The sequence below is a fragment of the Triticum aestivum genome, chromosome 5B (genome assembly GCF_018294505.1).
Source record: "Triticum aestivum cultivar Chinese Spring chromosome 5B, IWGSC CS RefSeq v2.1, whole genome shotgun sequence".
NCBI lineage: Eukaryota > Viridiplantae > Streptophyta > Magnoliopsida > Poales > Poaceae > Triticum > Triticum aestivum.
Window position 1 is genome coordinate 595340030 of NC_057807.1, and position 12443 is coordinate 595352472.

Here is a 12443-nt window from a genome sequence, read left to right on the forward strand (position 1 = left end):
TCTTTGAAACACTAAAATAAGCAAAAAACCGCAATTCTGGGCTGGGCCCCCGGTTAATATGTTAGTCCCAAAAATAATATAAAAGTGGAAAATAAAGCCCAATATAGTCCAAAATAGTAGATAAAGTAGCATGGAGCAATAAAAAATTATAGATACGTTGGAGACGTATCAAGGCCCATAAGATTTAGCGGACCATAATGGGCCGGCTCAGTTAAAGGCCCACAAAATTTAGCGGACCATAATGGTCCGGCCCAGCTAAAGGCCCACAAGATTCTGCAGACCATAATGGGCCGGCCCAGCTAAAGGCCCAACATTCTCTGTCAAATCGGCCCGTCAACGGCCTGGTCTAAACTTGTCATCAATGTGGCCCATGGTCACTTCTGTCCCGTTAAGAGTCCACTAAGTAATTGGGACGAATTACGGCCCAGTGTATTTCTGGCCTGTTAAAGGTCTGGCTTCATTTGGGCCCATTTATAGGCCATCAAAACTTTCGGCCCATAAACGACCATGAAGGATTTGGGTCATATTCGGCCATGTCTGTCATTCGGCCTGTTAGAGGCCCACTATAGATTTGGGCCACTTTCGGCCTGTTGTCATTTTCGGCCTGTTAACGCCGGACGTAAACCATGGGCCATATGTGGCCAATGTCATATCAGGCCCATTAACGGCCCATATAAAAATGACGATATCTAGCCCGACCGAAGTTCCGGCCTGTTAAAGGCCCGTGTATTAGGTCGGCGCATTTACGGCCCGTCCGAATTTCGGCCTGTCAAATATCCGCATCGTAAATGGGCCACCATTTCGGCCTGCTAAGTCCAGTGGGTTATTTGGCACAATCAGGGCCCAATCTCACTTTCGGTCTATTAAAGGCCCATGTTTTTTATGGGCTCGAGATATTTACACCTGTAAACGGCCTATTTTTACTGAGGGCCCAAATTATGTTTAGGCCTGTTAAAGGCCCACTATGGGCACAGGCCTACCAAAAAATTTTGAAAGCTTATGCTAATTTAAGCCCAGATATTTTTAGTGGGCTACATGCCAATTTCGGCCTGTAATCATTTTTAGCCCAATTGGAATGGGCCCGACAAATGTTGGCATGTTGGGCTCCTACGAAGCCTTCGGCCGAATACATTACTAAGATAAACCTACACTATACAAAAATAGCGTCATAATTACTGCAGCCTGTGGCAGCATCATAAATGTTGTATCACAACAAAATAAATTCCAATCATACAACAAAAGGCCTGTTGGCATAAAGTTTATAGTCCTTCTAGATAAAAGCACCATCAGATGCATAGAAGCACAAATCATTTGACCTGAGTGCTAATGTTTCAGGCTGTAGAATCTGATGGAGCAGCACGATCTCCACCTTTTTCCGCCATTGCTCTTCAACAACAAAGCGAATGTCTGATAGTCTGGTTTCAAAACCATTCATATCTTGACGACATTTCTCAACCACTATTCTTGTTTCTGAAACAATGTCCATTATGGATTGGACTTGTGTCTGGAGCACAGATGTATCACTCTGTCTAGCAGGAAGATTTTGTTCAGTAGGCGATTTGGACGAGGTTACCTTGACAACCAACCCAGAATTACGCAGGAAGGTGCTTTTTGCACTGTTAGTGGAGAGATACTGACGCACTGCAGCAAGACGTGACATTGTGCCTGTAGTAGCCTCGTCACCTTCAGGTGGTTGTGGTTGTTCAATCATTTGTTCCATAGCTTCCTGAAAGTTTGAACTTGTAGATTAGTGTACCAGGTAAGTTACTAATGAGACAAAAACAAACAAAGTAGGTTAAACATTTATACATAACTTATTTTGGTGAACTACTGTAATACATTAGCATGTATTGTAGTGCCAACTACATAATAAAATCACTTTTGGAACATATGTCCATGTAGCATGCCTACTGTATTGTCTATTTCCTCACATTCATTGACATCTAAGGATAAAGAGACATGGTTTAAAGTAGGATTAACATAGTATGACATCATTCATATCATGGGCAAACAGATATAAAACGGCTATTTTATCATTGTGTGCGCACGTGAACATAACAACTAGATTACAGATCAAGACCAAAAGAATACCCTTCATCTCTTTTAAACCATGTAAGGTGAAATGATACGTTAAGACAACTGTGTATAAAAGTGAACAGAGTAACTGACATTGGCTGCAAAACAAGTAGTTAAATGAACACATCACAGTACCAATCAGTTCAAGGCAGGAGGAGTAAGGACTTACAACAGCGGCTTGAACTGGTGTGCTCATGCCCTTCATCTTGCTGGTGTGGCAATCCTTGAAGATTTGCACTGCATTCGGTTCAGGTTCTTTTTGGTCCGCACGGGCTTTCCTCTGTATTTGGAACAAGTCAATATAGATACGATAATATGGCACAAAAAAAAGAAGGAAGTAGCAGCTATTTACAAGAGCCTCGCAGTGTGCAATATAGCTACGAGATCCTGTTGTCTGTTGGAATTTCACTTTAAAACGGTTGGTTTTGTTCTTCAAACAGTTAGCCTAGAAGAAGATACACTTGTAAGGCACATACATAAATACAAGTTCAATATGTGGTCTGATCAAATACATATAGCCTACCTGATACTTTGGATCAGACCAGTGTTTAACAAGGGCTATCCAGTCTTCATCTGTAATATATTCCACTGGAGATGTTTGGGCGATTTCATTGTTAGCCTTGCCTTCAAAGTGAGATTTTCTAAGGTGGTACCGATACTGTTGCACAGCTGACTGAAAAACATGAGTGCATGCTTGTTTAGTTGCATCATATTTCGGATCCAACTTGAACCTCATCTGTTGAAAAAAGAATGTGAGTCTTATTAAGAGGAAGCTAGAAAGTATGGGACAGAGCAAGACAATATTACTAATTGCGATGAATAACATTACTTATGGATAAATGGTCAAGGAAGGTGTTAAACTGGGTATTGTCTTTCTCATTCCTGTACTGGATCCATGTTGGGAGGATACGCGCATGACACCTAACGGCAACGGCTGCCTCTGATACTAACTTGGCTGACTCTGTAGCATCACGTGGACTTTTTAAACCTGCCTCAAAATGGATCTCCATTCTTCCTCCTTTAGATTTTCTTAATCTGTCAAGCATTATCCCTGATGTCTGTTTCCGCTTGTGCCGTGGTGCTAGTTCAACAACGAATATGGAAAGTGTTAGTGTACATCAAACTGTGAGAGTACATATAAAGGAGCATGCAACTGCAACTTGACTCGGTCAGGACCCGTCTTGGTGTTGATGCTCATGAGGTTCATCTGATCTTGCCAAGTCCTGTTGTGTCAGTAGTGCTTTGGAAGTAGTGTTAGGGGTGAAGACAGCTTGGGAACTGGCCAGTTCCGGAGCAAGCGAACGAGTAACTGGTTGAGATGCTGGTACAGTTGAAGCGGATGCTGCAGCTGGTGGAGCAGGTGATACTGTGTTTGTGGATTTAGCCGGTGGACTTGGACCTTCTACTGCACTATAAGTACCAGCAGAATCTCGACGGCAGAATCTTTTCCGTTTCACCTGACAAGTAACAACACTCCCTACTATATTATTTTCCTTGCTCTTTTTTGACTTTGCCATGTCAAGCTGTACCCACAACACAAAAGAATAAAATCACTCTTCAGAACTCATTGATGCATGATACAGACAAGCAATACTTTGATGTAAGACAACCGTATGAGGATGGAATATGTAAGAAAAATAGGACGGCATGACATATTCACAGCTACGATGTGCAAAGTAAGCAGAAGGATTTTCAAGAAAATAGAAGTAATGCAAGATAGACACCATATGAAACATGCAACCAATATTACTCTGCCAAGTTAAAAGTGTCTTGTCATAAGTGGCAATTCGAAAAATTAGAAGCAGTACAACGTAGAAATCAATGCAAGATGCAACCACTATCAAACTGCCATGTTAAAAGCATCCAATCATGAGTTACTGATGCGGGATACACAACAGCAATACTTTGATGTAAGAACATGGTATGATAGATAGATGCAGTGTATTCTAGACACAGAAAGCCATGTCATATGCACATGTATAACGTATAAACTCAGCAGGAGCAATTTAATCAAAATAGAAGAAATACAGGCTAGACAACATATGCAACATGAAATCAATTATCACACTGTCAACTTAGAGCAAGCACCTGTGATGGTGGAGTGCAGGAGATGAACTCATCATGTAGACTTGGGACTTCAACTTCATTAGCAGTAGAGTGGAAAATCTAGAGAGTCTCTGTTTGCGTCGGTGCGGAGTACCACCAACATCCCCTAACTTACTCTTTTCCTTCCTATTTTCTGATATTGCCTTATGAAGTCAAAACCACAAGAAGATGAATAAAATTAGCTCTGCATAACTGGTTGATGCATGATACAGACGAACACTACTTTGATGTAAGGCAAGCGCATGATAGGAGGATGGAATATATACAAAAAAAAGAGAGCATTTCATATTCACACGTACGATAGGAGGATGGAATATGTATGAAAAAACAGTAAGCGGAAGGCATTTCAACAAAATTAGAAGAAATGAAAGCTAGGCACCATATGAACATGCAACCAATATCACTATATCAGGTAAAAAGTGTCTCGTCGTAAGTGCCATTTCAAGAAATTAGAAGCAGTACAAGATAGAAGACAATGCAAGATGCAACCTACATCACAGTCCCAAGTTAAATGTGCCTTATGGGTAAGTGATCGTTGCAGGTATAAGTTGTAAGCTACGCAGATGCAATTCTACATAATCAGAAGCAATACAAACTAGACATCATACGGAAAACGCAACCACGTATAGCAGTTCCAAGTAAGAGCAAGCACCTGTGATGGTGGAGTAGGGGAGATGTGCTCATCATGTACACGTATGTTCTAGAAACAGGAACACGTGTCATATTCACAGGCATTATGTGTAAAGTAAGCAGATGCAATTCAAGTTAGAAGCAATACAAGCTAGACATCATACACAACATGCAACCACATATAATAGTATCAAGTTAGAGCAAGCACCTGTGATGGTGGAGTAGGGGAGATGTGCTCATCATCTACACAGCTACGTTGACTGTCCAGCCTTGTGTTGTCTTGCGAATCTTGTTGGGAGGATGGCGGAGTAGAATCTGTAGAGACCCCCTGTTTGAGTTGCTCCGAAGGACCACCATCATCCACTGTCGGACTAATTTCCTTCAGCTGTAATGATTTTGCATTGTGAAGTCAAACCGATAAGAAAAAGGAATAAAATTTGCTCTTCAGAACTCATTCATGCATGATACTGACAAACACTACTCGGATGAAAGGCAAACACATGATGCGAGGACGGAATACGTATGAAAAACATGATGGTGTGACATATTCACACCTATGATGTGGTAACTAAGCAGAAGGCATTTCAACAAATTAGAAGCACTGCAAGCTAGACACCATATGAAAGATGCAACCAATATCACTCTGCCAAGTTCAAACTGTATGGCGTTTCAACAAATTAGAAGCAGTATATGCTAGAAATCATATGCAAGACACAACCAATATCACAGTGGTGACTTAAAGGTGCCTTACCATAAGTGACTGATGCGGGATATGCAAGAATAGTAGTCTGATGTAGAAACAGGAACACATGTCATATTCACATGCATTATGTGTAAAGTAAGCAGATGCAATTCAACAAAGTTAGAAGCAATACAAGCTAGACATCATACACAACATGCAACCACATATAATAGTGCCAAGTTAGAGCAAGCACCTGTGATGGTGGAGTAGGGAGATGTGCTCATCATCTACACAGCTACGTTGACTGTCTAGCCTTGCGTTGTCTTGCGAATCTTGTTGGGAGGATGGCGGAGTAGAATCTGTAGAGAACCTCCGTTTCAGTTGCTCAGAAGGACCACCATCATCCAATGCCTTGCCAATTTCCTTCAGCTTTATTGATTTTGCATTGTGAGGTCATACCGACAAGAAAAAGGAATATCATTCGCTCTTCAGAACTCATTCATGCATGATACTGACAAACACTACTCTAATGAAAGGCAAAGTCATGATACGAGGATGGAATATGTACGAAAAAATGGACGGTTTGACATATTCACACCTATGATGTGGTAACTAAGCAGAAGGCACTTCAATAAATTAGAAACACTGCAAGACACCATATGGAAGGTGCAATCAATATCACTCTGCCAAGTTAAAACTGTCTTGTCATAGGTGGCGTTCATCAAACTAGAAGCAATACATGCTACAAATCATATTCAAGACGCAAACCAATATCACACTGCCAACTTAAAGGTGTCCCATCATAAGTGACGGATGCAGGATACACAAGAAGAGTAGTTTCATGTAAGAACATGGTGTGATAGACAGATATAGTATGTACCAAAAACAGGAAAGCGTGTCATATTCACATGTATCATGTGTAAGCTAAGCAAATGCAGTTTACACTAATTAGGAGCAATACGAGCTAGACACCATATGCAACATGCAACCAGATATCACACTGCCAAGTTAGAGCAAGCACCTTGGATGGTGGAGTAGGGGAGCGGAGACTTGGACCATGTAATGCACTATCAGTACAAGGAGAATCGGTACATATGCTCCGTTTACGTTGCTGCAGAGGACCACCATCATCGCCTTCCTTACTCTTTTCCTTCCTCTTTCTTGATTTTGCCTTGTCAAGTCAAACCCACAAGAAAAAGGAATAAAATTTGCTCTTCAGAACTTATTGATGCATGATACTGACGAACACTACTTTCATGTAAGGCAGCCGCATGATAGGAGGATGGAATATGTATGAAAAATAGGACGGCGTGACATATTGACCTGTATGATGTATAAAGTGCAAACTAAGCACAAGGTGCTTGAACTTGTTAGAATCGATGCAAGCTAGAAACCATATGAAAGATGAAACCAATATCACTCTGCCAAATTAAAAGGGTGCCCTAACAAATGTATTTGACCAAATTAGAAGCAATACATGGCAACAGGCTAGAAATAATATGCAATATGCAACGAATAAAGGTGACTCATCATAAGTGATTGATGCAGGATACAGAAGAGAGGTAATTTCATGTAAGAACAAGGTTAACACATAGATGTAGTGTGTACCAAAAATAGGAAGGCATGTCATATTCACAGGTATAGTGTGTAAACTAAGCAGATGCAATTTACCCTAATTAGAAGCATTACAAGCTAGACACCGTATGCAACATGCAACCACATATCACACTACGAAGTTGGAGCAAGCACCTGTGATGGTGGTGTAGGGGAAGTGCTGTCTTCAGGTACAGAGCAACGTTCATTATCTTCATTTAGGCTTGCTGTTTCTTGAGAATCATGTGGAGAGGATGAAATTGCATTCTTTATAAGAGTATTGCGTCTCATATTAACCCACGCACGTGACTGTCTCATCATAAGCGATAGACGCAGGATACACAAGAACAGTAGTTTGATGTAAGAACATGGTGTGATAGGCAGATGTAGTATGTACCAAAAACAGGAAGGCGTGTCATATTCACATGTATAATGTGTAAGCTAAGGAGATGCAATTTAACAAATTAGGAGCATTGATGAGGGATACACAAGAGAAGTAGTTTGATGTAAGAACATGGTTAATAAAAATACGTAGTATGTACCAAAAATAGGAAGGCATGTCATATTCACAGGTATAATGTGTTAACTAAGCAGATGCAATTTACCCTAATTAGAAGCATTACAAGGTAGACACCATATGCAACATGCAACCACATATCACACTGCCAAGTAAGAGCAAGCACCTGCGATGGTGGTGTGGGGGAATTGTAGTGATCAACTAGAGAGCTACATTGACTATCTTCATTTAGCCTTGCTGTTTCTTGAGAATCATGTGGGGAGGATGACACTGCACTCTTTAAACGAGTGGGGCGTCTCATAGTAACCCACCCGGGTGACTGTCTCATCATAAGTGGTTGACGAGGGATACAAAAGAGCATTAGTTTGATGTACTAACATGGTTAATAGACATATGTAGTATGTATCAAAAACAGGAAGGCATGTCATTATCAAAGGTATAATGTGTAAAGTAAGCAGATGCAATTTAACCAAATTGGAAGCAATACAAGCTAGACACCATATGCAACATGCAACCACATTTGACAGCGCGAAGTTAAAGCAAGCACCTGTGATGGTTGTGTGTGGAAATTGAGATCATCAACTGCAGAGCTATGTTTACTGTCTCCAACTGCTGACACTGCACCCATTAGAGCGCTGAAACACTTACTGCTTATCTTTGAATTACACTGGAGCGACTTCTGTCTTTTCTTTTCTGCATTCATCAACACTGCGTCAGAGTCTGAAATACCCATGCATACAAAAACAACAGTGTGAGTATGGGTGAAGTGTGTGCACAATTAGTACAGTGTAAAGGTAGCAGATAGCAGGTCGGTGAGAAATAAATGACGGGAGACATATGATAGCTCTACAACATGCATGGCACACTCAATTACTACAGGATTCTATGAAAATAACAGTCGACTGAAAGCAAATAGGTCAGTCCATTTTTTCTGCACCGTCCGATTTACAAAGAATGGGCAGATCGCCTTCATCTACCTCCAGCCAGTCAGTGTTGATGATCTTCCTTGAAACGCCAGTGACCAACGGCCCAGTATTCCTCCCCTGCATGCGCCCTCCCCTCGACCTCACCGCACCGCCGTGCTTGGCACCGCCCCCCCGGCCATCCATTCAAGCCCCGCCGACCTCCAGATCGGGTGCAAGCAGCTCCTGCGCCCCACACCCCTATGATAGACACCGATGCGCCGCTTCCCCGGGGAACAGGAGGACTAGGTGCTCCGCGCGCCTAAGCGGGTGCTGCTTCTTTTAATTGCGGTTCGACTGACCCTGAATTGAAATCCAGGCGGGCTACTGACCTCTAGCAAAGGTGAAATAGTAAAAGGGAGGAAAACCTTGTGCATTTAGTATCACGAAGAAGATGCAGTAAGAAGCGCTCAACTAGTTTCTTTCGTGGGATGAATACGGTGTGAGCGGAGACGTAAGATTTGCACGAATAAGGGAAGATGAGTACCTCTTTCTGCTGGCAGTGCTGTGTCCTCCTTCTGTTTTTCCGACAATATTTTTGTTCGCCGGAAACCAGAAGTTGTGGAGGACGGTGCAGCCTTGGACGAACCCATGGCCAAGTTGTTGAGTGTGGTGCGGTGGCCGTCTGTCGGCGGTGGGGAAGCAGATCCGAGGCGGCGAATGACAGCGTAGCAGGAACAGGTCCGGTGCGGTGGATGGTTGCGATAGTGGAGCCGCAGCAGTGAGGCGGAGGACGGCGTGGTCGGAGTGGTTCTGGTACGACGCACGTCGGCGTCGTGGAGGCAGCTCTGCCTCGGCTTCAGCTGCTAAGTCCTTGAGGGCGTTGCGGTTGCGGTTGCGTTGGACGACGACGTCAGGGTACCGGCTCCGGCGTGATGGAGGAGGGCGGCGGTGGATTGGCCACTATGGGGTGGAGGACGGAGGAGGCTGGGGTTTCGCGGCTGGTGGAGAGGGCGTTTTCGCGCCCATGGAGTATGAATGGGGAAACGGAGGGAGGAGGGGAACTAAGGGGGAACAATGTTTCGGTTTGAGACGCGCTTGTTTGAAATTTGGGGAAATTTACAAAATTTGTCCCCATCTAAAATTTCGGACATATTGCGGGTTGGGGGTAGGACAGTCATGTCAGGTGTCCCAAATGTGGGCGGGATAGATTTCGGCCGAGCGCATGGGTGTTTAGGCGCCCACGGCGTATGAATGCTTCTCGGAGGCGGTTGAGACTGGCGTCTTGGTGAAGTTACAAACCTACCCCGGTTTAGACCTTTGGACATCGGGCCGATAGGCTACACGGGCCAGAGTCAGGACAGTAATTTCGTACCACCAAAACATTAGTCTCGCGCGGTTTCGGGTGACCAGAGGCCTATTTGGCGCTTCGTTCAATATTTGGGAGCAGAAGCATTAACGTTTTCGGTTCTCTTGAATTGAACTTTCAAGATTTGTCAAACTTCACAAATCTTTACTCTTGAAAATCCTAAAGCTACGATTATTTTGGAATGGAGGGGGTACATTTTAATATACATTGTACACGAGTATATATTAAAAAATATGCATCTTACCTCACTCCATGCATGGTTCCAGGTATAATCTCCTTGGTTGCAAAAAAAAAGTTAGATATGCGTATGAATATATATAGCATGTTCAAACTCACAACAAAGATTGATGCCCCCTTTTACATCTGATTTACAAATGCCATTATCTCGGGTTCAAATAGATGAATGCACTACCTATGAATTCGAATCTTCGAAACCCTCTTTGTGTTGAATTCGACATGTATTTTATTTCGCAGCTAGCAATTTGGAATGTATCCATACAAGTGACAAATGTATAAAGTGCTTCACACTAACAACATGGAGTGCACTAATTAATGTTTACATATGAATTGCAAAAGCATCCATTGCCTGTATTTCAAACCGCTCTCACTCTATGGATCGATAATATGAAATAAACACATGCACATGCTAGAATTCAATAGAGTATGGGTGTCTGATAGACCGATTTTCGTCCGTACGCAATTTTGCAAAATTCATGATCTCATCCAAAAATAATAATGCCATTTATATTTTAATTTAATGCATAGAACCGCCTTTTACATGTAGATGCACTATGCCTCGCCCCGTTCTCACAAACGCGTTATATATCTCTCTATCTAACGCATAACTGCACACACTTTATATGCATCGGCATTTGTCTTTCACACATGCTCACAATCTCTCTCAGGGTGTCGGGGTGTCTCACACACATGCTCTCTCTGTTTCTCTCTCTCTTTCTGACTACTATGTACCACTCTTTTCACTAATCTCAGTTGGAAAACACTATTTCTCTCACATGCATATATACACATGCACGGTCTCTACTAGCCCTCTATACGCACATATATGTGCCTACGTGTCTCCCGCACGCACATTATCTTTAGGCCTCTCTCGCACACATTGCCCCCCGACACACCTCTCTAATAGTAGTTGGCAGATATGATTTCATCATATCATTCGGTAGGATATCCCTGGCTGTTAGGCTGGATAGTAATACGATGCAAAGTTTTACCCTAGTTCGGATCAGACCCTTGCAGTTGAAGAAAGAGCCTACTCCTGGTAATGTATATTAGTGATAGGGGTGTGTACAAAGTACACGTGAATACCAGGCATTGTGCGTGTGTGTATACTATTGACGAACTAGCCCCCAAGCTTGTATAACATACTAAGGGCCTAGGGTTACAAATCATATATAGTCGGCTTATCACTAGTGGGGATAGAGTCCTCCACGACTCTGGTAGCTTCGTGTTGTACGCCGAGTCCTCCACATGCATGGGTCTCCGTATAACACGTCTCCTTCCAACCTATATGTGGCGCAGGATGGAACCAACCCATGAGTCTTCATGTTGACCCACCACAACTAGAAATGATGTGCCCACCACACCACACACGCAATCGACCACTAAGAATATAAGCATATACAATAGTACAACAGTATCTAGCTCACGATACGTTTCCATATTTTGTTGATGACACTGACGGACTTTGCACTTGATGCGTGCTCCCTATTTTGTTGACGACACTTACGGTCATTGTATTTGAAGCGAAAGCACGATATGGTCACTGGACTTCAGAATAAGCTCATCGCGGTCACCACATACATTTTGTCGTGCTAACCAACATGTGGTTGGATGGTTAGAGGACAGTGGTTTCTCGAGCCCACCAAGGTTAAAGTCCCGGTGCTCCCATTTATCTTGTGTTAATTTCAGTATTTTCCGGCGATGTATGTTCAGTGGGAGGAGACGTTCCACTCAACTACGAGGCCCCTATGGTGACTTCATAAAATCTCAAGATCATATATGCTGGCCCACTCTCTCGAAGGTGCTCATAGGGGTAGGGTTCGTGTGTGTGCGCTTATAGCGGTGAGTGCTTGCGCGTATATATGAGCCCTTGCGTCTGTACCGTGTTAAACAAATACATGTCATGATTATACTGTCACTGGCTCACCCGGACAACTCTGTATTTTGTTGATGACACAATCAATTGACCAGTCAAACGACACAACTAGTGTTGCACCATCGGGGCGCGTAACCGTGGGGCCCACCTGTCAGTCCGTATATGAAAGAAAGAAATGGTAGTTTGAGTCTGTACTGTGTTAATAAAATAGGAGTACATTTTAGGGTGATCATACGGTCACTGGCTCACCATACAGCTCCGTAATTTGTTGATAACACGATCAATTGACCAGTCAAACGGTCCACATTAAGCAGCACACATTACCATAGGGCCCACCCGTCAGCGCGTATATGAAGGACAGAAATGGTAATAAACTAGTGGTCGGTGGGTATTCGAAGTCGTGAGACCTCTGGTTGGCAGTCACCGGCGGTTGGGGCGGCGTTCATTAGGCGGTG